The 24839-nt window shown below is 39.2% G+C and overlaps 1 protein-coding gene and 1 long non-coding RNA gene across 12 annotated transcripts in view; one reads left to right on the top strand and one right to left on the bottom strand.

Moving 5' to 3' along the window:
• Nucleotides 1-24839, top strand: part of CASK (peripheral plasma membrane protein CASK) — an 832536-nt gene that overhangs the window by 103696 nt on the left and 704001 nt on the right. The window lies entirely within an intron of this gene.
• Nucleotides 672-21466, bottom strand: LOC109042282 (uncharacterized). The gene is made up of 2 exons (XR_002010056.2): nucleotides 19998-21466; nucleotides 672-5609 (listed from the first exon to the last, which is right to left on the bottom strand). It is a non-coding gene; the product is annotated as an uncharacterized lncRNA (long non-coding RNA).

Below are 24839 nucleotides of genomic sequence, written 5' to 3'. Positions count from 1 at the left end.
GTCCAACGGGACCCTCAAATTCGGATTTCTTGGGGTCTATTAATCAAGAAAACCTCTTTTTTCCAAGTCTCTACGTCAATTTCGCGAACTTGCATTTTTTGGAAGGGGGCTTTGTCCCCCACCTTTAGGAGCCAGTATTTTCCCCACCTTAAGGGGTCAGTATTTTGGAGATGGATGGGGTAATTTTGGATTTCTTGGTGTCGATGTAAATTAATAAATTCCGTACTCTCTGATCCCGATTAAATAATTTCAAAATTTTTACCTTTACCTTGAATTTTGAAGTCCAGACCCCCCCCTTTTACCCCCCCCCCCTCCCCCAAGGGGAGCCGGGGGGACTCTCGGACCAAGAAATTCGGATTCCTCAGGGTCGATTGCCTATTCGATCCCGCGATCCTGGACTTCGTACGACCTAAATTAACCGAAAAAAAGCCCTGGCACGGTAGGTCTGGGCCACCCTGTAGATAAATGTAGTTTTGGCATGTTCTACATTAAAATGCGTCTAATTGCTGATTAATTTATTGCTTCGGATTGCCTAAAATAAGATTATGAGGAGAAAAGTAAGTTTTTTAACTTTTAAACTCTCTTGGAATTGATGGACCTTATGCAGAGAGACAATTTGTCACACCCGTAATGCAAACGTTCCCATTTTTCAAGAGAAGAAAAGAAGAAAATTGAAAACAGATCATTTAATTTATAATTTAATCAGATTTTTACATTCATAAAATTCGCTGAGTTTCCGCTTTACATTCACTGCGGCAAAACTCACTTCCACACCGAGAAAAAAAACACAGTTATTCTACCGTTACAACGGTAGTAATGTCACACGGGATTCCACGGTAGTAGAACCGTGGATTTTGATTCTTGTAACGATGAGCACGGTGATACGACCCTGTTCACCGTAATTTTACCGTGGGCACAGCACAGACATACTAGAGTACCTGTATAGCGAGAGTATGGACAGATGTGAAACTCCGAAAATCCATCAGACCTTCACCGATGCTTCCGCGAGTAAAGTTAGGGCCCAGAAATGCAGCCAACCTATGAATTTCAATTATCTAGAACGATTTACTAATTCTATTGTTACGACCCGTCGTTTATAAAGCACGTATTTGACTCAGTTTTTGCATAAATTTACTCATTTTTGCGGAAGAACGCTCATTTCTGTTCATTCTTGGCAATCTTGGTTAGAATTGGAATTTGCAGACTCTGCAGACTGGCAGTGAAATTTTGTGTGTTAGAAGTTGGTCAGAAGGATGGCTGCTTTTTTGGGCCCTAAGACCTCCCTGAAGCGATCTATCCATACTCTCGCTATACAGGTACTCTAAGACATACTATCATGAGCATGGTTATGCTACTGTGCTCATCACTAATATTACCAAAATCCACGGTTCCACTACCGTGGAATCCCGTGTGACATTATTACCGCGGTAATCGTCGGATAACTTTTTTCTCCGTGCAAACTTGGTCACACCCGTATCGCACCCTTTTAATTTTTTCTGAGGAACGGAACAAAGTAAAAACAATTTCTGATAAACCATAATGATCTATAAAAAAAGTTCTTTCTACTAGTGCAGATTATTCTTTAATTAAACCCCGAGGAAGTGTCCAAATTCTTGTTTAAAGTTAAATTGTTGTCACACCCGGAACAGTGCAATGACCCTAAACGCTTTAAGAAAAATAACAATACAGCTGACGTTAACGATGACGGTAGTCGACCAAGAACCAAATATCGAATCGCTATTAGAAAATTTATGTACCACCATGTGAAAGCTTTATCAATACCTTTTATTCTGCTTTTACCGAACCTAAATCCGATATTCCGTTCTGGAGTAATTCCAAGTACCGCAAACACTGTTTTCCCTGAATATAGCCACTTTGGGAAGCTGCTACCGGTGTGGAAAATTTAAACGCTTTAAGAAAAATAACAATACAGCTGACGTTAACGATGACGGTGATCGACCAAGAACCAAATATCGAATCGCTATTAGAAAATTTATGTACCACCATGTGAAAGCTTTATCAATACCTTTTATTCTGCTTTTACCGAACCTAAATCCGATATTCCGTTCTGGAGTAATTCCAAGTACCGCAAACATTGTTTTCCCTGAATATAGCCACTTTGGGAAGCTGCTACCGGTGTGGAAAATTTAAACGCTTTAAGAAAAATAACAATACAGCTGACGTTAACGATGACGGTGAGTCGACCAAGAACCAAATATCGAATCGCTATTAGAAAATTTATGTACCACCATGTGAAAGCTTTATCAATACCTTTTATTCTGCTTTTACCGAACCTAAATCCGATATTCCGTTCTGGAGTAATTCCAAGTACCGCAAACATTGTTTTCCCTGAATATAGCCACTTTGGGAAGCTGCTACCGGTGTGGAAAATTTAAACGCTTTAAGAAAAATAACAATACAGCTGACGTTAACGATGACGGTGATCGACCAAGAACCAAATATCGAATCGCTATTAGAAAATTTATGTACCACCATGTGAAAGCTTTATCAATACCTTTTATTCTGCTTTTACCGAACCTAAATCCGATATTCCGTTCTGGAGTAATTCCAAGTACCGCAAACATTGTTTTCCCTGAATATAGCCACTTTGGGAAGCTGCTACCGGTGTGGAAAATTTAAACGCTTTAAGAAAAATAACAATACAGCTGACGTTAACGATGACGGTGATCGACCAAGAACCAAATATCGAATCGCTATTAGAAAATTTATGTACCACCATGTGAAAGCTTTATCAATACCTTTTATTCTGCTTTTACCGAACCTAAATCCGATATTCCGTTCTGGAGTAATTCCAAGTACCGCAAACACTGTTTTCCCTGAATATAGCCACTTTGGGAAGCTGCTACCGGTGTGGAAAATTTTTAAAAAAATTAAAACAGCCATTTTTGTGCTTACCTGGAATGCCAGAATGTGAGAAGAAAATATAAAAGATTTTTGAGTCGGTCGAGCAACCAGCTTGCAGGTAGGTTTGCAGTAATCTTTTGCGTTTTAAAAGAATATATTTTCCCACATTCCATTTTTATCAATATTCACAGAAAATCTCGATCCGAAATAGCAATTAATGTTTAAGGTTATTTGAAAAGAAGGCTGAGATGAGCTTTACTGCAGGTTTAGTGAGTTGCATATGGAACCTTTCTATAATTTTAGTAAATGCAAACAATTCGTTTCATAATCGGGAAATGTTTAAGGGATTTGGTTTTATCACGAGCAAAATTTTCTTCGATCAAAAAATAATCTCACCGATACAACTGTTCATCATCGATGAACATCATGAATGGAAAGGTACTTAAATTAATTTGTAATGTCAATCCTAATCCTAAGATTACCCATCACAACGATCCGCGGAAGACCAACTTGCTTTCGTAGCTTTTCAAATGCTTCCCAAAAGCGCCAAAAGTTTAAGTGACGTTTACGTAGACACATCGACCTTTTGTGTCAGTTACAAAGGTCCCGCGTCCTGTCGAGGTATTCTGATGGTCGCCTTCGCATCCCTTCAAGGCGTCTTGGAAGGTCTCGTCCGATTTTAAAATCTTCGCCGGATCAATAACACAGCTTAACAAATTTCGGGTTTTCGTTTGCCCTTCAAACCAAACCAATTTTTTTTTATTTCTAGGTGATATAGAAGTCCGATAATGCCCATAATAACTTCAGGAAAATTGGCTGGTGCTCAGGGCGCCGCCATTTTGAATTTTCCAAAATTGCGAAAACCCTCGATCAGTTTTTTGGAAATATCTCCTCAACGGTTAATCTTACGAAAAAAACAAAGAAACCACATAACATTTCCTACCGAAACCACCCTCCTTTGTTTTTTCTAGCTTAATTTTTTGGTCGTAAAATTAACGTTTTCTTAAAAAATTAGCTTAAAAAAGGCGTATTTTTGCTGATTTTAGGAGAAACTTTGCTTCATATCTCCAGCCACGATTATCTGAGAAAAAAACTGTTATGCTCATTGAAAAGAGCTTAACATTTACTTCTAGAAAACATAGGTCAATGATTTCTAAACTTGATTTAATACTGAGAAAAAGCAATTTATTAGCTCCGCCGTTAAATTGTGATTTTGTCGATCATCTCCTTTAAAATCAAGAAAAAAAGAGGCAAAAACCTAACAACGTGACTCAAACTGTGTAACAAGGTAGTAAAATAGTGCTAGGCCCACACTATTTATTTGGGGGGGGGGGGGAAGCCAAAAAGTTCAAAAATTTTCAATCAGATCCAAAAATGTTGAGCTCTCATGAGGATCAGTAAAAAACTGATGGGGGAGAGTGTTCAGCTCAGGCAGTTTGCATTGGACAATTAAGTTGAGGTCACGTCGAGAGATCTATAATTTTGGGTCTTTTCATACCTCATCAGTAGATCACACTCGTCAGTAAGACCAAAAGCCAAAAAAAAAAAAAAAAATTCCAATCAGAATTAAAAATTTTGAGCTCTAATAAATGAGTACCAGTACAAAACTTACCGTGTTGCAGTACAAAAGTTGTACTTCCAACTTGTGCTTTGATGCCGTCTTTGATTTTGCAAGATTTTCAGTTGGGTTCACTGACGAGTGTGACCTACTGATGAGGTATGAAAAGACCCAAAATTATAGATCTCTCTTAGATCTTAGATCTTAGATAATATCTCTCGACGTGACCTCAACTTAATTGTCCAATGCAAACTGCCTGAGCTGAACACTCTCCCCCATCAGTTTTTTACTGATCCTCATGAGAGCTCAACATTTTTGGATCTGATTGAAAATTTTTGAACTTTTTGGCTTCCCCCCCCCCCCAAATAAATAGTGTGGGCCTAGCACTATTTTACTACCTTGTTACACAGTTTGAGTCACGTTGTTAGGTTTTTGCCTCTTTTTTTCTTGATTTTAAAGGAGATGATCGACAAAATCACAATTTAACGGCGGAGCTAATAAATTGCTTTTTCTCAGTATTAAATCAAGTTTAGAAATCATTGACCTATGTTTTCTAGAAGTAAATGTTAAGCTCTTTTCAATGAGCATAACAGTTTTTTTCTCAGATAATCGTGGCTGGAGATATGAAGCAAAGTTTCTCCTAAAATCAGCAAAAATACGCCTTTTTTAAGCTAATTTTTTAAGAAAACGTTAATTTTACGACCAAAAAATTAAGCTAGAAAAAACAAAGGAGGGTGGTTTCGGTAGGAAATGTTATGTGGTTTCTTTGTTTTTTTCGTAAGATTAACCGTTGAGGAGATATTTCCAAAAAACTGATCGAGGGTTTTCGCAATTTTGGAAAATTCAAAATGGCGGCGCCCTGAGCACCAGCCAATTTTCCTGAAGTTATTATGGGCATTATCGGACTTCTATATCACCTAGAAATAAAAAAAAATTGGTTTGGTTCGAAGGACAGAACCCATGTTGAGCAGTGTAATGTTTCCTCCATAGTCCAACTCCAAAACGAAAAACTCCTTCAGCATCTGCAGGCTGGTTGATTTACTGGAACGTGGTGGAGCCGCTTTGTAGATGTGTCTGGCGCTAATAAGTGTGATCAGCAGGGATTTGTCAATGAATTTAGGTGTCTTTATATGAGATTCTGGAAAGTGAAGCATTTTGGTTGTTCTTCGTCGATATTTGTAGCTTTCTGCAAAAGAAAAACAAGCAGTTTAACTGGTAAAAAGATGCATTTTCATTTTTCGGCAATTTTGAACCTCGCTCTACCACCCTTATTATTGGCACTACCCTTTCAGCAATACCACACCCACAAGAGTATCGGGACCGTCTCGCCAGAATTTTTGATTTTTTAGCTAATTTTTTTTGGCTCTTTAAAAATTCTACCTTCATCTACCTGACTTCTTTTTTTAATTTTCAAAGAGTGTGCCAGAATCTGAATTGAAAACATTTATTCTATTCTTGATCTAAACGAGGAAGGTCTCGTAAGTATTATACAATGGTTCCTTACATAGCTATTGTAGGTAAGAGGAGTTGCGGCTACCTGAAATGAAGGGGAATAATTAGCGAAAAATTAAAGAAAGTTTAATAATGCATAAGAGTGGAATTTATTTCCTAAAATGCAAAACGAAAATGAAAGTGAGATGAGGAGGTGGTAAAAAATCTTGACTTCAAAAGATATCAAATATTTTGAGGTTTGAGACTGAAAAAAGAACTGCTTATTTTATCCCTCGCCATCTTCTCGAAGGAAGAAAATCCAATTATCTTTCCTTGTATTAGTGACCCAGGCAATCAAACTAGCTTCAAAAGTAAGCTGGTTGCGTCCGAGACTAACTGAAGGGGACTCTAAGCAGAATTAATTTCCCGTTTGCTCGTCCTAGTTCTGGGGCGTACCTATACTTACAAAATCTTGACCTCAAATGATATCAGACATTTTGAGGTTTGAATGGAAAACAGAATTTGAGTTGCTTTTCTTTTCGCCTTCTGTAATTTTCAAGAGATTACTATCCCCCCCCCCCTCTCCTTTTTTAAAATTTGTTAAGATAAATACCTACTAATTTTGTGATAAGATCTCATAGGCTTGGCGGAATTTTTACCCTTTTTGAGGGTTTTTTGTGGTTTACTACGTATACGCGCCAACAAACCCGAAGACAGGCTTGGTTGAGCATTTTATAACTCAACTCATATGAAACCTAACACCTAACATATGAAAACAAGTAAACAAATGGAACAGTCTTGACTTATATTAAAACTTTGCCACAAAACAGAATGCATCACGGAATGTATCATGTTATGATGAATTTAATGTTGCGGCCTTATGCAAAAATACGTGCACATACATGCGTAAACATGAAACTAAATACGAAATATTTAGTTTTTTCTCGAATAGTTAAATCATTCGAGTCAAGAGTTGGTACCACTGAAAACAATTTTTCTTGAGATATTATTTTGACTTAAAGGGGCGTTTCTTGTCGACAATTTTTTTTTTTTTTTTTTAGTTAAAAAAGCTTCGTTTGGCTATGTCCTTAATTTCAAGTTAAAACAAGCTGGTGTCTGCAATCGCAGTGTGATAGCAATACTCGTCATGGGAACTTGAGAAATGTTTGATAAATCACTTAGCATTGGGTATACCATTTTTATGATAATTACCTACTGGGATCTGCTTTTGATTCAGCAGAAGTCAAAACATTTACCTATAGCTGAGAAAATTGCAGAAGTTGTTCCTTTTTTGCGGCATGACGGCGATTTTTTTTTTATTTTCTTCTTTTATTTATTTTTTCCTATTTTTCCAAGCTTCATTGATTTGCTATTCCGATCTGATGATACCACTTTATTGTCAAAGCAAAAACGCGAGGAACCTCTGAGGGGAAGACAACAACTGGACTAGCAGTATTTTTAATAATTTGTCTTAATTTTTAATTATTAGTATTGCTGTTTCGACTTAGCATGTACTGTGCACCCTGCTAAAAATGACAATGTTGGTGACAAGTTGGTTTGGCTCAACATGGTAGCAACAGGGTGAATGGAACCTGTTATCATATATGATATCAACATGTTATCATCATGATATCAACATGTTACCAATATGATATCACACACTGAAAAAAAAAGTTCCAAATTGCTTAATTTTAGGCGCGCTGCACGTTCTTAGGCTTAATTTTCATCGCGGACACCAGAGAAGTGACGCTGAGAACCCCGCCAATCAATTTTCGCCAGAATGAAGCCGCGCTGCGCTCGAGTTCCCTAGCGGTCACCCATGGAAGTACTAACTACGCCCATCGTTGCTGAACTTCGGTGCTCGCCCGAGTGTCGCTGCCACTCTGCCACGGACGCTCGTGTGGGGGAGGTGGCTAATTTAGCACTAATGAACGTCCTCAGATCTGGCTCAATGATTAGAAGCAATGATATTCTTGCAATTATGTACATCATTCAGTTTCACAATGAAGGATACGAAAATAATATAAAGTAGATCAAGTTTTGAAAGAGAGGAGTACGAACAACCCATGAAAAAAATAAAATAAAATATGGACGGATAGATAACGACGTCCTCGATCGCTCAATGATTAAAGCAATGAATTTTGCAATAGACATCATTCAGTTTCACAATAAGGATACGAAATAATAAAGTAGACAATTTGAAGAGAGAGTACGAACAACCCATGAAAAAAATAAATAAAATATGGACGGATAAATAGTGATTAAAAATGAAAATATTAAAAACGAAATAAGATAAATAAATAATATAAATTAATAAAATAATAATCATATTAATAATAATTTATTATAATATATTATACTTTATTATATTATATTTATCATACTATGATTTATCATATCAACAATGTAAATTCTTAATCTTTCTCTTATATAAAGTTATACGATTTACCCCGCGACCCTCTGAACATCGGTCCCCGCCACGCCGTCCCAGCGCGTCCCGCGCCCTTCATGTTCGTTCGGCGGACCCCTCGCGGCCGGGTCTCCGTTCCCCCCGCGGGTGTTCCCGTTCCCACCCCCAGGGGGGTTGCTACGGGCCCCGGGGGTGGTTCCGTTTTTCGCCCGTCCCTCGGCCTGGCGCGCGTCTTTCCGGTCGCGCTTCGACGTGCGGTCGCGTCCCGGCAATCGGCTCCTTGTCCCTCCGGCCGTTTCGTTTTTTTTGCGCTTCCGGGGGGCGCGGTGCCCCTCGGACCGTTCCGTCGGCCGATTCCTTGTAACGGTCACTTCGTACCTCCCCGTTCGTCCCCCGGGCTCGGGGTTCCGTCTGCGGACGGGTCCTACTGTGCCGACGTCCGATAAGGTCGGATTTCGGATCCGGCGACCCGGGAGGGGCGCTGGGGCCCCGCGACCGTTTTCGGAAAAACCGCCACCGCTCCCGTCACGTTCGGCCCGCGGCCTGGGGTTTCGGTCAGCGGGGGCCCCCGGCCGGCCGGCGTCCCGTCCCCGCTGAATTTTCGACCCCGAACTCCCGGGGTGGGCGCGGTGCCCCTCGGACCGTTTTGTCGGTCGATTCCTTGTAACGGTCACTTCGTACCTCCCCGTTCGTCCCCCGGGCTCGTGGTTCCGGCGGCGGACGGGTCCTACGGTGCCGACGTCCGATAAGGGCGGGTATCGTGATCCGGCGATCCGGGGAGGCGCTGGTGCCCCCGAGAAAAAAATGGATCATTCAAGCTCATTGAAAAATGAACGATCCGGATCATTCAATTTGAATGAGTTTTTCGTCAGCTCATTCAAATTTGAATGATCCAGATCGTTCACTTGATCATTGAATTTTAATGCGCCCGAATGAGCTTGAATGATCCTGATCATTGAATTTCAATGAGCTTGAATGATCCGGATCATTGGATTTGAACGAGCTTGAATGATCCGGATCATTGGATTTCAACGAGCTTGAATGATCCGGATCATTGGATTTCAACGAGCTTGAATGATCCGGATCATTGGATTTCAACGAGCTTGAATGATCCGGATCATTGGATTTCAACGAGCTTGAATGATCCGGATCATTGGATTTCAACGAGCTTGAATGATCCGGATCATTGGATTTCAACGAGCTTGAATGATCCGGATCATTGGATTTCAACGAGCTTGAATGATCCGGATCATTGGATTCCAATGAGCTTGAATGATCGTGATCATTGAATTCCAACGAGTTTGAATGATCCTGATCGTTGAATTTCAACGAGCTTGAATGATCCTGATCGTTGAATTTCAACGAGCTTGAATGATCCTGATCGTTGAATCCCAACTAGCTTGAATGATCCTGATCGTTGAATCCCAGCCAGCTTGAATTCTCCTGATCGTTGATTTCCAGTGAGTCAAGGTCTCGGTCTGATGAGAATCTATTATAAAAAGATTGTAAATAGTATAGAAGCAAAAGTACATGGGTATCCATTCTCACTTTGCAGTTTTTTTTCAACAGAAAAATGAAGGGGAAAAAACCAAAAAAACATATGATGATAGGAAAAGTTAAGAAAACACAGACTCACCAGAAGTTTATCCAATTCCTCCAGAAGTAAGCTCATCCTCCGCCCTATTACAGCAACAGTGTGAATGTAGGTACTATAATAAAAGTAGTTTGAAGGTGAAAATTTTTGCTACAAACCATCTCCCACACGCTGTCAAGAATTCAAACCACACAACAGTCATTGTGGGAGAGGCTCGTAGCTTTGCCGCCGAGTTGCAGAGCTGCTGCGGGGATTCTTTCCATCGACAACTGAAAAATTTAACTAAAATGGAACATATTAAATTAACAGCATAACCAGAAAAATGTTGAATTGAAGAATTAACCGCGCGTTTAGAATTGCATAAGCGATGTCGCTGTTTTACTCTGATTTAAAAGAAAGAAACAAGCAAAAATTACATTGGGATACAGGGGTATAAAATTGGCTTTGTCTCTGAAATAATTAATTTACCTTAGATTGTGCTTTGAAGTGAAATAAGGCAATAGTACTTACAATTTTGTGCTTGCGTGTTTGTTCAAATGAAGCGTTATCGATGGAGAAAATATTGAAGTAAAATTGTGTCCTCGGAACACAAAGCAGTGCATTCGATGGCTGGAGCACAACTCACAGGTACAAGGTAAGTTTATACTGATAACTTGTTAAACAGTCCAGCGAAAAAACAATAAATACATAGAATTTAAAGCAACACAGACGAAAAACCTGAGCGGCGACACGCTAATGATACGCAGGCAGCAAGACTGATCAGACCAAGTGGCGAATACCGCGACCCCTCGGCCTTTACAGGTTCGGGGGTGGAATTTCCATCTTCCTTGGCTCAACGGTCATCTTCTTTTGTTTTCTTCACGCAGCAAACGAGTTGTGGGAGGCGGGGAAGTAACGGCGTTGCCACATTGCTGAAATATTTTCCCATCCTCCTGTCTTAAGGATTGCTATGATTATGTCAATTTCTCGTCTCTTTTTTTTATATTATCATGTAAGGCTCATTTTTTTTACTGTCATAAGGCTAATCTTAAGAATTTTCAGAAAAGCTAGTGAGAGAGGCCCTACTTTCCTCGAAAATTGAAATCCTCTGTTCTGTAATTTCTCTTCTATGTCGCTTTAAATTCTATTTATTGTTTTTTTCCCTTGACCGTTTAACAAGTTATCAGTATGATGTTACCTTATACCTGTGAGTTGTGCTCCAGTCATCAAATGCACTACTTTATGGTCCGAGGACACAATTTTACTTCAATAAAATTCTCTCCATCGATGACACTTCATTTGAACAAACACTCAAGCACAAATTTGTAATTACCTACTGCCTTGTATCACTTCAAAGCACAATCTAAGGTAAATTAATTATTTCAGAGACAAAGCCAATTTTATACCCCTGTATCCCAATATAATTTTTGCTGGTATCTTTCTTTTAAATCAGAGTAACAGTGACATCGCTCATGCAATTCTAAACGCGCGGTTTATTCTTCAATTCAACATTTTTTTGGTTATGCTGTTATTTTTATATGTTTCTTTCTAGTTAAATTCTTCAGTTGTCGATGGAAAGTATCCCTGCAGCATTGCCGTGCTAAGGAAGAACGCCGGATGAACATCCGAGAGTTGCCAAATTTCCCTTGATAAAGCATGTATTTTTGAAAATATTCATGTATTTTTTTTTCTAGAAAAGTTCAGATATTTTAGATTAAATTGCGTACAAAATTGTCTAAAAATTTTGGAAAGTAATATTCGCAATTTTCCCAGTAAATTTGGTTTTTATCGGAGGAAACTTAGCAACGTCTGAAGGCTAATATGGCGTTCTTTCTTAGCACGGCAGAGCAGCTTTGCAACTTGGTGGCAAAGCTACGAGCCTCTCCCATCATGACTGTTTTGTGGTTTGAATTCTTGACAGCATGTGGGAGATAGTTTGTAGCAAAAATATCTACTTTTATTGAAGGTACATTCACACTGTTACTCTAATAGAGCGGATGATGAGCTTACTTCAAAAGGAATTTGATGAAATTTCTGGCGAGTCAGTGTTTTTGAACTTTTCCCTTATTCCTTCATTTTTCTGTCGAAGAAAAACTGCGAAGTGAAAATGGCTACCCATGTGCATTTGCGTCTATACTTCTTACAATTTCTTTATAATAGATTCTCATCAGACCGATACTTGAATATCCGAATCTGCTGAAGTGATCATATCATTGTGGTAGGTCCCAGAGTTTGACCCGATTGAGTATTTATTAAAGTTACATAGCAAAATTATATTAATGTAGAATAGTGGGAGGTAAAAATTATCCAAGTGACCCAATCAGACGCTGGCATAGTAGTGGCTTATTCAACTTTAATAATCTGGATCGTTGACCTAATAAGCTTGAATGAGCTAGCATGTTGGGCCGTTCAATTTTAATGCTCTTAATGATTCAGCTACGATAAGCCTGATCATTGGCCCAATGAGTTTGAATAAGCCGATTAATTGAATCATTCAAATTGAATGATCCTGATCATACAAGTTGAACGATCCAACAAGTCGGCACATTCAAATTGAACGATCCAACAAGTTGGCACATTCAAGTTGAATGATCCAATGGGCCAGCGTATTCAAGCGCATTGGGTCAAAGATCCGGATCGTTCGACTTGAACGATCCGGATCATTCAAGTTGAATGATCCAACGAGTCAGCGCATTCAAGCTCATTCGGGATCATTGATGCTCATTGAAGAATCATTCAAACTCATTCAGGATCATTGAAAATCGAACGATCCTGAATGAGCTTGAACGATCCATTTTTTCTCGGGCCCTTCGAACGTTTCTGGGAAATTCGTTTCTGCGCCCTCCTCGTCGGTCGATCGGGGCCGCGTTTTTGCCGTGCGGTCCCTTCATTCGTTGCGCGTTCGGCGGAGCTGGCCTTCGGCCGGCTTTGACGCGGGGGGGGGGGGGGGGGGGGGCGCCGCAAGTCCCTCCGCGTAGGCGTCGCGGCTACTCTGATGGTCTACTCTGAAACGACGACTGGAGCTCGGTCGCCCTTTTGTTGTATACAACGTTGTATACGGAACGAGCGTTTCTACGGCTACCGTCCCGATTGTTCGAGTGTTGCGGTGTTGCCGGATCTTTCTCAGCGGTCGGAGAGTTCTGTTCGTGTACATCGTGTGGAAACGGGAAATTCCGCAACTGCTCACATATGTTTTTTTTGTCATTTTATTTTTACGTTATTCATATGAAATTTCCATCGCCAACTGTTTGGTGCTCAGTCGGGAACATCGTGGTTTCCTTTCTGCAGACTCGCCGCACTCCCCACGCGCCGAAGGATTTTCTGTCAACCCTAGCCTTTCGTGCCAAGCAGGAATCTTTTTAACTCAAACCAACTTTAACGCCCTTATTTTAAAAAAGAAAATCAATAATATTGTCACACCCCGCCAAGAAAATCATTGTTGAACAATTTCTGGCAAATTCTCATGGAATATTCACGTTAATGTTTAGGACCAATGCGGGCGGGACCCCTAAAAATTCGATTTTAAAGTCGACATTTTGCATAGGGCTTTTCAATGGTCTATAAAGTGATTTCAGACCGGAGGGCACCAATTTTCTAAATTCGTTTTTGATATTTGTTTTGTATGAAGCTGATTCGTCTAAATTTGAAGATTTCCGAATAGTATCTCAAGATGATGTCGAAGCCATTCACATATTCGGTACAGATGGATTTGTATGTGAATGTTTCTATGTGATCATTCTTTATTTAAATATATGTTTTTTTCCTTCTGGAATTGCTCGGATTGCGGACGGAAATTTTTCCTAGCAGTATGGCAATGAAAACGTCCTTACGTCATTGCCGTACTTCTCTGCTTTAACATGATTTTTTGGAGTAACTATTTCTACGAATCACCTTAACTAAATACAGTGCCAACATTCTCAACTATCAAATTTCAAACTATCAAATTTCAAACAATCAAAATTTTCAACAATGACAAAAATGATTATAATATACCTATAATGTAATAAAATATACACGCTCTAATCATTTAATTTGTATTACCTTTATGTTATGTACCTAAATGTTATACTATTTTTGTAATAAATTTTGCCAACATGCTTTTCAATTCATTCTGCAACATTTCATTCCCACGTGGTAATGATGATTTATAATGCCTATAATCCAGTATAATGCATTATAATAGTAATGCCGCATTATATTGTCGTATAATACATCGCAACGATTCATGTCCTACTGATTATTGATTATTGTGAGATGAATTCTGTTTTCTCTGATTGTATGTTTCATACGTGCGAAGCACGTACAGGTCGCTAGTATTATTTAATAATTTTTATAGTTACTTCCTGGTCCCATCTTGATTGAGCAACATTCTATTGACTTTAAGCCGCAGATATAAATTAAATTTTATTCAATGCTTAAACGAGTTTTGAATGTAAAATAGATAAAAAAAAAGTCTAAAGGAAAATTTACTCACAGAAAAAATATCAACATGGATTTCAAAAATTAATAAGGCCACAAAGGCAAGAATAAGAAAATCGTCTTGGAACATTTCTATGGATCAACACATACAATAATAAGACGCGAACCGAACGTTTCCGACTTTCTCCGAATATATACTGAAAGTTCGGTGCGAATAACTGAATGATCGGTTTCCGTGACCTTAAAAGTTAGGTAAAACCTTAAAGAACTCGGTTGGTCGTGTGTTCCAAACGCCGTAATGCCGTTCGGTTCACAAAACCCAATACTTGTTCGGTAAAAATCACCGAACTTTTTTTTTCCAGTGCAATGATATCAGTATGTTCCCATGATGCGACCAACAGATACCAACTTTACATCAAATCTTTATCATGATGGTAAGAAAGTCCAAATTAATATCATCATGTTACCATATGTGTGCAATGTTGTTCACAACATTTTTTAAAATCAGGTTTATATCATATTGGGACTTGCCATATTGCTAGTATGTTGGTATCATGTTGGTCTTTTAACCCAAGTTGATATCACTTTGATACCATGTTGACATCATCTTGATACCAACATGGGCGGTTTAGACCGTGTTGGTAACAACATGGTCTCAACATGTTACCAACATGGTCATTTTTAGCAGGGCATTGCCATTCAAAGTTTGTTGAACTATTTTCCGTCAGACGCTATTTTTAGGAAGCCTTTATTTTTTTATTTTGAAAGAAATCTGGAACTTATCATAAAGTATTTGAATTTTCTTGACTTTCTTTCTTTCCTTTTTCTTTTTTCGCGAAGGAAGTGGAAGAAATGAGAGAAAGGAGTAAGCGCATTTCTGTAGGAGCCATGGTTCGCGCATGTGTCTCGAGGTTCATCCCAGTGCGCATTCGCGATCGCGGCAGTTGAGCTAAGGCAAAATTTGCTTATTCAGGAATGAGCCTCTAGACAGGGTAAGAACTGGAGGCTCTAAGCACATGAATCTGCATCAGAATTTCGCGTAGAATTCAATGGTACAAACGGGAATTCATGAAACCAACTAATAAGCGAGATATTTGCGTAAATAGACTGCGCATTTTTGTAAATCCCGCTCGCCTAATATACGAATGACGTCACATTTGTAGCCAATAGGATTGTCGCAGCGCTGCGCAGCGCCGACTGAGCATCGGCCATCGAAAACGTCCAACGCTCCCAACGCCGGGATCGTAAACAAACGAAAATTGATAACAGGAAGGACCCAAGCACCCAAGCAACTCGAAATCTTTTAATTTTCATTAATTACAGTCCATGTTCGACTTCAAGAAAGCATTTGACAACCATTTTCCTCGTATTTTATAACCTGGAGCCACAGCCTATCGGCTCATTGTAATGTGCACTCTGAGAATCAGTTCCACAAGTCCAAACCCTGACATTCTTTTCTTTGACCATTCTCTTTTCATTCTCGCCACAATTTAAGTGTTATGCAGTTTCTTTATCTAAAATATGTGGTCTTGAATTCATTCAGGAGTCAGAAGTTTACCTTTCTTTTAGTATTACAGCCCTTTGACCCCTCAAACTTCACCGATATGACCTCATGTAGTTCAAGGTTTCTCTGGCCCGAACCGAGTGATTACACATCTGAGGTGTGTCTCATGGTTCTTCAAATTAGCAGTTTAGAACTAAATTAGGGACTACAGTGACTCAATCCAGTTCTGCTTTCTTGTTCAATGTTTGTTATCAGTGTCTGTTCTTTTACGTGACCAATCTAGTGCATGCACTGTTACGCTATAAGTACAGGTATTATTGCTTTTTTCCTGCTGTCAGACCTTTTTCTTAAGCCTGCTGATTCACCACAGAATCTGCCCTAGTTGTGTAAATAATTTGGTGTGTAGTTATTGAGTTAATACCTCCTTGCGGTGATGCAAACTTTCTCAGATCCGTCATAAGTGGGTATTGCATTTAGACGATCACTCGGACCAGATGAAATCACTGCTCTAGCAGCTCCAAATTTATACTTTGATCTCTGATTCACTAATAAATAACACTTTATGGTGTCATTTATATTTAATCAGTTCAAAGCTAATTCGACAATGAATCATCAATGGTCCGATCGAAAAAGGAATTTTCTGGTGCGTGCTATGGCTGAATCGACACTACATTCAATTTTCGAAAGCTTCAATCAGGACATGACCATCCGTCTTGAAGTGAAAATATTTTTCAACCATTCAAGTAGTTCAAAAGGTAAGATATCTGAAGTTACTAAGGTATCACCAGGGTACATACGGATCTGTTGTTGGACAGTTAGTGTGAGTATGCTTACGTTTGTGGATAATCATTCATGGCAAAAAGAGGACGTTAATGACAAGGCTAAACTGGGAAACCACTTACCTAAATTCACAAAGTTTCAGACTTCCTGTTCCTCTTAATTTCTCAATTAAAAAATCATTCAACAAAATCTCTGAAATGTGATATTTTTCCTCTACATGGGCAGAAAATTCAGTAATTAATTCAAACAATATGCTGACTTGCTTCCCTTTGAAAATCTGAACTGGATGTAGAAAGTTTGAGCAACGTATTCAGGATATGTAATTTACACGTTTTGCAAATGATACCTATGTTTGGCCATTAGATTGGTTTGAGAAGTAAATGTTACAAATGTCATCCCTGGTCAATCTGAACTGTTTTTCCCAACTTGTTTTCATGGTGGGATGTAATTCTATGACTTTTCAAGATCCTTTCATCTTTCGGTACCTGAAAAATTCAGTGAACCAAACGACTTTCAATAGGAATCGTTGGCAACTTTACCATTGAAATGATTCTTAGGTGATTTTGAATGGAACAATCTTACACAAACTTTTGTTGAGCAGGTTTTACTCGCCCTGAATTCTTAAAAGAGAGGAAAAATATTTTCTTAACGCTTGGAGGATGATCTAACTATGTTGCAGGTAAGTAGGTGTGATCACTTAATTTCATGAAATTCAGTAAGGCTCGTCGCTGCATGAAACACATAAAACATACTGATTAAGAAATGAATCCTCAAATAATTAGCAACTGTTTTGTGCAATATCTGTTGATTAGCATTTGATGATAACTAGAATACAAAAATTCTGAAATTAAGAAACCAGGAATAAATAACTACCAGAATGGTCTTATCAGATTTTCTCTGAGACAAATTTCCATATTCATTGATGAAGTGTAGCGTGCATTTGAATTCACAATGTTTGGAATTTCCAATAGCATTTAAGGCCTGAGGCACAATTCCTTATCTTTTAAAGCAGGGAAGACACCTTGGACCCTCCATCATTCGTAACTCACAGCTTTCAGATTGGTTCAGTCATGTCTTCGAGCAGAAAAGCCCTTTAAATGACCAATTTCCACAATTTTATAACTTCACCCACTTGAGATGTTGTATTCCTCTTTAGATATATGGCAGGAGAGTATATTCTGAAATTTACAGGACACACATCTCTTCAGAAATAGGAGAGTGCTAACATAATTATTACTTACCAAGTACCAGTTCCTGATGAATTTTTTTAAGGTTCATGCTTTCGAAAGTTGAGTTGTAGGTAATGTCGATTCAGCCGTAGCACGCACCAGAAAATTCCTTTTTCGATCGGACCATTGATGATTCATTGTCGAATTAGCTTTGAACTGATTAAATATAAATGACACCATAAAGTGTTATTTATTAGTGAATCAGAGATCAAAGTATAAATTTGGAGCTGCTAGAGCAGTGATTTCATCTGGTCCGAGTGATCGTCTAAATGCAATACCCACTTATGACGGATCTGAGAAAGTTTGCATCACCGCAAGGAGGTATTAACTCAATAACTACACACCAAATTATTTACACAACTAGGGCAGATTCTGTGGTGAATCAGCAGGCTTAAGAAAAAGGTCTGACAGCAGGAAAAAAGCAATAATACCTGTACTTATAGCGTAACAGTGCATGCACTAGATTGGTCACGTAAAAGAACAGACACTGATAACAAACATTGAACAAGAAAGCAGAACTGGATTGAGTCACTGTAGTCCCTAATTTAGTTCTAAACTGCTAATTTGAAGAACCATGAGACACACCTCAGATGTGTAATCACTCGGTTCGGGCCAGAGAAACCTTGAACTACATGAGGTCATATCGGTGAAGTTTGAGGGGTCAAAGGGCTGTAATACTAAAAGAAAGGTAAACTTCTGACTCCTGAATGAATTCAAGACCACATATTTTAGATAAAGAAACTGCATAACACTTAAATTGTGGCGAGAATGAAAAGAGAATGGTCAAAGAAAAGAATGTCAGGGTTTGGACTTGTGGAACTGATTCTCAGAGTGCACATTACAATGAGCCGATAGGCTGTGGCTCCAGGTTATAAAATACGAGGAAAATGGTTGTCAAATGCTTTCTTGAAGTCGAACATGGACTGTAATTAATGAAAATTAAAAGATTTCGAGTTGCTTGGGTGCTTGGGTCCTTCCTGTTATCAATTTTCGTTTGTTTACGATCCCGGCGTTGGGAGCGTTGGACGTTTTCGATGGCCGATGCTCAGTCGGCGCTGCGCAGCGCTGCGACAATCCTATTGGCTACAAATGTGACGTCATTCGTATATTAGGCGAGCGGGATTTACAAAAATGCGCAGTCTATTTACGCAAATATCTCGCTTATTAGTTGGTTTCATGAATTCCCGTTTGTACCATTGAATTCTACGCGAAATTCTGATGCAGATTCATGTGCTTAGAGCCTCCAGTTCTTACCCTGTCTAGAGGCTCATTAAATTAATCAATCGAGCTCTGATTTTGGCTCATATATCCGTAACGGGTCCTCCAGAGCAATTTTCCACCTTGTACGATGGTTATTATTTCTTTATTTTTATATTTTTAAAATTTGAAGTGGGATAATGGCGGCTTCTCAAGAGCAACGAGGAAAGCGATTGTTTGCACCAACGAACAGAAAATTGATGGCGAAAAATAACCTATCAGAACCTCCCCAAAAAAAGAATTGGCCTAAATTCGTTTTTCGGTGGTTCTGCGCAGATTTACCAGTCAGACACGACATCTTAAGACGAAAAAAAACTCGGTGAAAGCGAATTTTAGAATTCTACACAACCTGACGTAGAGACATGATTGGCTAAAAAACACAACGATTTTTGATACATCCGAAAATTAACCAAAGACCGGGCAGTGGGCGATTCGCTCAAGGTCACGGAGACATAGGGAATTACATGGATTACATTTTGCAATAAGGAACCACTATTTCCGGCTCATTTTAGAAACAACATAAATACCACTGATTTCCCCGTGCAGATACGTGATTTTATGGAGGAACCAGGGATCGTGGTTCCTTATTGCAAAATGTAATCCACATAGCCGTAGCAGCAGAACGATTGAAGACTGGTCTTCAACGAAACAAGACTGGTCTTGTTGCATTAACAAACGGGTATTGTATTCCACACAGACTGAGTTGTTTGGCAGACTAAAAGTCTTGTTCTTGAGACTAGGCAGGTTAAACAAGTTTATCTAGTCTTTACGGCTCTACTATTTTTTTCAGTGTAAGAAAACAAAGTTTGTCTCTAATAAATTACGATTTAAGTCAAAATAATGTATCAAGAATTTTTTTTCAGGGAGAGTCAGAGTTTCATTTCGTAATGAAGCATACACCCTAGATTCTTAGTGGTTCTATTTCCTCCCCATAGTATAACAATGAAAAGTAACAGAAGAAATGAACTTACTATGACGGATAAGATCAGAAACAGCATGGGCAGAATCATCTTTCTGGTTCTTTAAGAAAACCAATTTCCTAAAAAACACTCTTGTTTTTACATTCTATCCTGGGAATCAGATATGCAGATTCATTACAGATTAGCAATTAGAGTCAAACATTATAAAATTATTAGTTAGATTAGGTATCCTTTTAGTTTTTTTGTGGTCAACGTTGTCATGTAAAAGAGGTTTCGTTTTCTATGTAATTGTCGTAGATGGGAATATACAAATATCATCACAATCCGACGGCTTCAAAATCGAAACTGAACTTTTACTCTGGCTTTTTTGTTTCTAAAGCCACTCCGACTCACTTGGTGCATCATATCATTATAATTTTAGATGTATAGCGTTGATAAATTCAAAATCAATGAAAATCGAAAACATTGTTTTCATAAAATGAGCGGCCCTCTGATCTCAACTCCTCGTTTTGATGACGATAACATCCATTCTCGTCATGATTCATTTAGATTGTTTCCAATGATACCCTCAACTTTACGACATCCGCCGGTGCATGCTTAGGAGGAACATTTATTGAATTAAAGTCCCAAATCTTCCTCATTTCATTACTTAGATTTATTCAACATGATTACGCTCGCAAGCTGGCACTTGCGTAATAAAGATTACAAAAGGAGTAGTTTGTCTTCATAATCAGTTTCACTGCTTTATCAACACATAGCTGACAAGGAGCGTGAAGAGTTACGTATTCGAAGTATACATGCCTCTGGGTCTTTAAATTGTGATCGGAATAACAGACAATGTGGACATTTGGTGGCTTGTTTCGCCTTCTTGGGGTCACCTGCACATCCAATCTCGCCACATAGACAGCAGACCTACCGAGCAGGGCACCCCTCCGCTAGGGTGTCCCTTATTTTTGAAATTTGAGAAAAGTTAAGCTCCCCAGGTCTCAAAACGTGCTATGAGGTGTACAAATAAGGAATGTTTTTTGGAAAAAATTTTAAAAAAAATTTTAGGACTCTCTCAAGCGCCCTAAAGGGCGTCAGTCGAAAACGTTCATTTCTGGTATAGTGGATAGTCAATCCTAGGTGCGAAATTGACGAAGTAACGCCTATAAGGCAAACATTTTTTAGTCCGTTTGGTCGTATCTTTGATCGTTCAGCCGGAAAACCGACTTAAATGGGCGGCAAGTCGAGCCGCGGCCGCGCGCCGCGCGCGGCTGACCGAGACAAGCTTTGCATCGCGCGGCGACGCGCGTGGGTTGTGAGTGAGGAACATGTACTCATACACAGCTAAACGTAGTGCAGGAAGCAACGATGGGGAGGCTGCAAAAAAAGACGAAAAAAAGAAACGGGGCGTTTCGTAATATTAACTTCTCATGCTCAACTGGAAACAAAGAAAAATAAAAATATAAATAAATGAATTAATAAATAAATAAATGAAAATAAAAGGCTAAACACGAGTTGTTGATTCGCTGTTATTGCGAGACCTCGGAGACTCAATGTTGTTCTTCAGAGGGAGGACAATTAAAATTCTGATAAGGCTCTTTAAAATTAATATAAATTGTTCAATGTTTAAAAACGTCTTCGGCATGAAATCAGTTAAGCTGAACATTGTTTGTGAAGTGAGACGATACTTGTAGTAAATCTTGAAATCTTGCTCACTTTCAACTTCCTTATTGGCGCGTATACGTAGTATACCGCCTTTGCGATCGTTTCGAACCCTGCTCGATACAATAACCGAGTCCCTTAGTTCCTTACCGAAAAGTGACTACCGCGAACTTCTGAGATTTTCCAAAGCGTGTAAAAAGTTTATTTATCCATCAATAATTATGATTTAAAGTTGTTTCTCATTCTGGGGCTCATTAGTTTATGTGCAGTGAATACCAAGAGTCTACGTTACTTGGTTTTTTCAAAAAAAGCCTAAGAATGCGACGCGCTGATTTAAATTATGCATATATAAGCAGAATCAAGCGAATTGATTCGAGGATGGCTGAGCAGGTCGGCACTCTCGAAATGAGAATTTAACTCCTCCGTTTTGTTCAAAATGTTGCTTTGACAGATCTGTAACCTCGGTTATAATTTCCAAAAGTTGGTACCCGTGCTCTGATAGTGCAATCTGTGTAAGTGCAATCTGTGATGAGCCTCGAGACTCAATAGACCATTAGCTAAACGTGGCTCATACAGGAATCCACTTACCCCTCTCTTTCCCACGCTCTTGCTCACTGCGTCGGCGTCTCGACGAACAATAGCTAATGACGGTTGCCAAGCGATGCCGGGATCCTCAGCCCCTCGAAAAATTACTTACGCTTCATTAACCATTTCACCGTCACGCTAGGATTCGTCCAATTTTAAAAAAAAATTGTTTCGCGAGTTTTTAGCAATTTTTTCCTTACTCTCCGTTAAAACACGAATTAAAAGAGGTCTCATTCATAAAAATCGGCCAAATAGAAGAGAAGTTACAGTATTCGAAATCCGAAGAAATCAACAAAACTTCTCCAAACAAAAAATAAAATGAAGGGGGAAAAAAAGAAATGTATAAATTACAATTTAATATGATTGACCTCAGAATGTGACAAGCAATCTAAAACTATAAAGGAGAGGCCCCAATTTTGTACCCAATGTTTCAGCGACTTCCCGAAGGCGGATTTCCTTGAAACTTTGTACGCATGTGCGGTTCGTGCTGAAGGGGTGCAATTCGTCGTCCGATTTTCGAAATTTTGATTCTAAGGGTTGAAAACACGCTAAAATAGGGTGACCCGTGTGTTAGAGCGGTGTTGCGCGATCGATCGTCGTCGTCTGGTCGTCGTGGTTTCCCTTCTTTTATTGCGTCTCGATCAGCTGTTTTTTCTGTCTAATTTTGGAGATTCCGAACCGGAGCAGTGTTGCCAAAATCACGAAATCTGTAATTTCACGAAATTGTTCGTTCTCGGTCACCTGATGACTCGGCTGCCCGAGGCGTTCGTCGTCATGGATATTCGTCGTTTATGAAGAATTCCGATTTTTTCGTACAGTGCGCGTCGTCTTTTGAATTTTGTTAATATTTGTCGTGTATGAAGAATCTCGAATTTTTAGTAAAGTGCGCGTATTCGTTTTAATATTGAGAATGGATCGGAGTCGAAAACGTGGGCGTCCGGCGAAGCGTGGCAATGTTTCTCGCAATTTATCCGCGCGACGCAAAGTGCGGCATGATGGCTATCTCAGTGAGATAGATAATGTACGACGTAGGGGTGAACAAGGAAATGACCTCAATTCATTTCGGCAGAGCACTGATAATATTATCGAAAATGATTATCCGGAAAATAATTTCGGACTTTTAAATGTGAAGTGCCAGTATTGTGATGGAAAAATTATTGAAATTTTAGTTTTCCATCGAGAAGCTGGTCATCATAAAACTTAAATTCTCAATGATTTTTCGTATTCGATAGCAGAAAATTTGGTTCAAAATTTAAAGTCGTAAATTTGGATTGTTTCTCATGGAAGAGATGATTTAAGAACGGAAATTTTGAAACACCGCAACGGAGATACGTGGTTTCGCACTTCAGTCGTGCGATACGGACATCCATCAAGTTTAAAAAAATGCATCAAGTCCCCGTCACCGCCGACCAACGCGTTTGTCGATCGAATCAACTACATAGGTAGTATGAGCAGGGGGTCTAAACGCCTTCAATTTTTTGAACGCAATACGGACATCCGTCGAGGTTGTATAGTTGTATCAAGGCGCCGTAGCAAGCGCGTCCCATTGTTTATCGTTACATACGAATATAAGTTGAGAGAGGCCAGTCATAATGCCTTCAATTTTATACATACATATTTTTGGGCAAAATGAGAGACGACGTTTCTTCTTTTGCGACGTTGCAGACGTCCTTAGAAATTTTATTTTTCTTTCGAGAAGCTGATCAACATAAAACTTAAATTCTCCATGATTTTTCGTATGCGATTGCAGAAGATTTGGTTCAAAATTTATTGTCGTAAATTTGGATTGTTTCTCATGGAAGGGATGAATTAGGAACGGGAAATTTTGAAACACCGCAATGGAGATACGTGGTTTCGCACTACAGTCGGTGCGATACGGACATCCATCAAGTTTAAAAAAATGCATCAAGTCCCCGTCACCGCCGACCAACGCGTTTGTCGATCGAATCAACTACAGGTAGTATGAGCAGGGGGTCAAAACGCCTTCAATTTTTTGAACGCAATACGGACATCCGTCGAGGTTATATAGTTGTATCAAGGCGCCGTAGCAAACGCGTCCCATTGTTTTTCGTTACAGACGAATATAAGTTGAGAGAGGCCAGTCATGATGCCATCAATTTTATACATACATATTTTTGGGCAAAATGAGAGACGACGTTTCTCCATTTGCGACTTTGCAGACTTTCTTTGAAATTTTATTTTTCTTTCGAGAAGCTGGTTAACAAAAAAACTTAAATTCTCCATGATTTTTCGTATGCGATTGCAGAAGATTTGGTTCAAAATTTATAGTCGTAAATTTGGATTGTTTCTCATGGAAGGGATGAATTAGGAACGGGAAATTTTGAAACACCGCAACGGAGATACGTGGTTTCGCACTTCAGTCGTGCGATACGGACATCCATCAAGTTTAAAAAAATGCATCAAGTCCCCGTCACCGCCGACCAACGCGTTTGTCGATCGAATCAACTACAGGTAGTATGAGCAGGGGGTCAAAACGCCTTCAATTTTTTGAACGCAATACGGACATCCGTCGAGGTTATATAGTTGTATCAAGGCGCCGTAGCAAACGCGTCCCATTGTTTATCGTTACATACGAATATAAGTTGAGAGAGGCCAGTCATAATGCCTTCAATTTTATACATACATATTTTTGGGCAAAAT

This window comes from Bemisia tabaci, chromosome 10 (genome assembly GCF_918797505.1).
Source record: "Bemisia tabaci chromosome 10, PGI_BMITA_v3".
Lineage (NCBI taxonomy): Eukaryota > Metazoa > Arthropoda > Insecta > Hemiptera > Aleyrodidae > Bemisia > Bemisia tabaci.
Note: the sequence above shows the minus strand (reverse complement) of the source record. Positions and strands in the feature narration are given on the sequence as shown.